The following is a 2506-nucleotide window of genomic DNA, read 5'->3' as shown; positions in this document are numbered from 1 at the left end:
GAAACAATATTTTTTGAATGAAAGGAATTTTTAACTTGTTTACCCTTTTGACATGCATCACACAGTTTATCTTTTACAACCTTTAGTTTGGGTAAACCAATTACTAGATCTCTAGATATAAGTTTGTTTAATTGTTGCATATGTATATGAGCAGCACGCCTATGCCATAACCATGGGTTTTCCTCTTTAACAATTAAACATGAAATATTTTTATTTGATGCATTTTCTAAATCAATTAAATAAATATTATTATGCCTAACTCCTTTTAATGCAATTTCAGAAGAATCATTCTTAAAAATAGTGCAAGAATTCTTTTCAAATGTTACCTTGAGTCCTTTGTCACACAGTTGACTTATGCTAATTAAGTTGTGCCTTAGTCCTTCTACGTATAGCACGTCTTTGATCATCAAGGTGTCTTTGCTTCCTATATCCCCTTTTCCAAGAATCCTTCCTTTGTTGTTGTCACCATAGGTGACAAAGCCTTGTTCCTTTTCTTTAAAATTTGTGAACTTTGTCTTGTCTCCTGTCATGTGTTTTGAGCAACCACTGTCAAGACACCACATGACTTTTCTTGATTTCTGCAATACTTGGCTGTCATTATCATCATATGCCCTCAAACAGATGTTTGCCTCTTCATTTGAGTCGTTTGAATCTGAGATGGTCTCATTGTCATCTTCCAATGCAATGTATGCCTTCTTTTTCTTGAAGAATCTTTTCTCCTTTTTGTCTTCATCCTTCTTTTGATTTGGGCAGTCTGCTTTTAGATGCCCCTTTTCTCCACAGCCGTAGCATCGGTAATTTGAGGAAGATCCTTGGTTTTCTTTCTTTTCGTATTTGAATCTCCCTTTACCTCTAGACTTCATGAACCTGTTTAATCTTTTGATCACAAGACTTAAATTTTCTTCTTCGTCTGAGTCTTCATCTTCTGATTTGCCTTTGCTTCTCTCAACCTCANACTTTAATGCCAAACTCTTCTTGTTGTTTTTGGCTTTAGCTTCTTCTTCATCAAGTCTTCCAAGATCTAGTTCATGTTCCCTCAACTTTCCAAAGAGTGCCNCCATAGTCATGGTGTTGAGGTTTTGTGACTCCGAGATTGCAGTCACCTTTGGNTGCCACGACCTGTCTAAAGACTTCAAGATTTTAATGTTAAGTTCATCGGTATCAAATGACTTACCCAGTCCAATGAGATGATTGACAATGTTGGTGAAGCGTTTTTGGACGTCTGAAATTGTTTCTCCTTGCTTCATCCGGAACATTTCATACTCTTGGATTAAAGAGTTCTTCCTTGCCCTCTTTACATCATCCGTTCCTTCATGCGTTACTCTGAGTACGTCCCACATCTCTTGAGCAGTTTTGCAGGCAGAGACCCTGTAGAACTCATCAACAGTCAACGCTGATGCAATGATATTCCGGGCTTTCACATCATTCTGAAAACCTTTTCTTTTCTTCAGTGGTCCATTGACCACGGGGCTTTGGTTCCTGTGTATTGTTAGTAGGAACAGAAGAGTCAGACGCAATAACATCCCAAATTTCATAATCAATAGATTCAATGAATATTTGCATTCTTACCTTCCAGAATGCATAGTTCTCACCTGTGAATAATGGAGGTCTATTGATTGATGCACCCTCTGCAAAGGTTTGATGTGATCCTGCCATTTGAATGACTATCAAAGCGAGCTCTGATACCAATTGTTAGAATCGCTGCAACGGAATTATTAGCGTGGAACAAACCAAGAGGGGGGGTGAATTGGTTATATACTTTTATCGTGCCTTTTATTATTTTTCTCTTAATTTTTCTTATTAAGCTGATAATAAAATGTAAACAAGAAGTAAGGGAAAGAGAAAAATGCACAGGTGATTTTATCCTGGTTCAGATCACAAGGATCCTACGTCCAGTCGCTTATCTCAAACAAGATAAACCTTTTTCACTATCACAAAACAATTACAAATATTAGTCACAGAGAAAAATAATTTGTAAGAGTTTAGAAATACCACCTCTCTTGAAACAACAAGAGATGAACCTACAAACACCTCCTTTGAATATTCACAAAGGATGACCACCTCCTTCGAATGCTTCACGAAGGATGATTCTCTTCCAGGCACTTCCTCGGACACACCAAGGATGAGTAAGCTATTCCTCTGTCACCGCAGTAGCACTTCAGGGCTTTGCAGACGAGAGTTTCCTTAGCTTCAATTTCAAGAAGAGAATGTAAGGGAACGGAAAGAAAAGGGCTTCGGTTGCATGCACCCTGATTTTCTCTACACCTATACTTTTGTCTTATTTCATGATTTTTTTTTATTTTTTTTTTATTGTTTGATTATCAGGTTTTTATTGCATACAACCCCTTGTAGTTTTATATCCTCACATTCCTTGTTTTTTGTAATTCTGTTTATAAGTTTGTTTCATTACTTTTAGAGATTCTTACGACATCTTTCTTTTTAACAATTAAATATGGTTTTTAGTTTGTTCTTGTTTTATTATTCTTTAAATATTTCTTAAATGAAA

This window comes from Vigna radiata, unplaced genomic scaffold, assembly GCF_000741045.1.
Source record: "Vigna radiata var. radiata cultivar VC1973A unplaced genomic scaffold, Vradiata_ver6 scaffold_338, whole genome shotgun sequence".
In the NCBI taxonomy this organism is placed as follows: domain Eukaryota; kingdom Viridiplantae; phylum Streptophyta; class Magnoliopsida; order Fabales; family Fabaceae; genus Vigna; species Vigna radiata.
The sequence above is the reverse complement of the archived record's forward strand: the minus strand, read 5'-3'. Positions refer to the sequence as shown.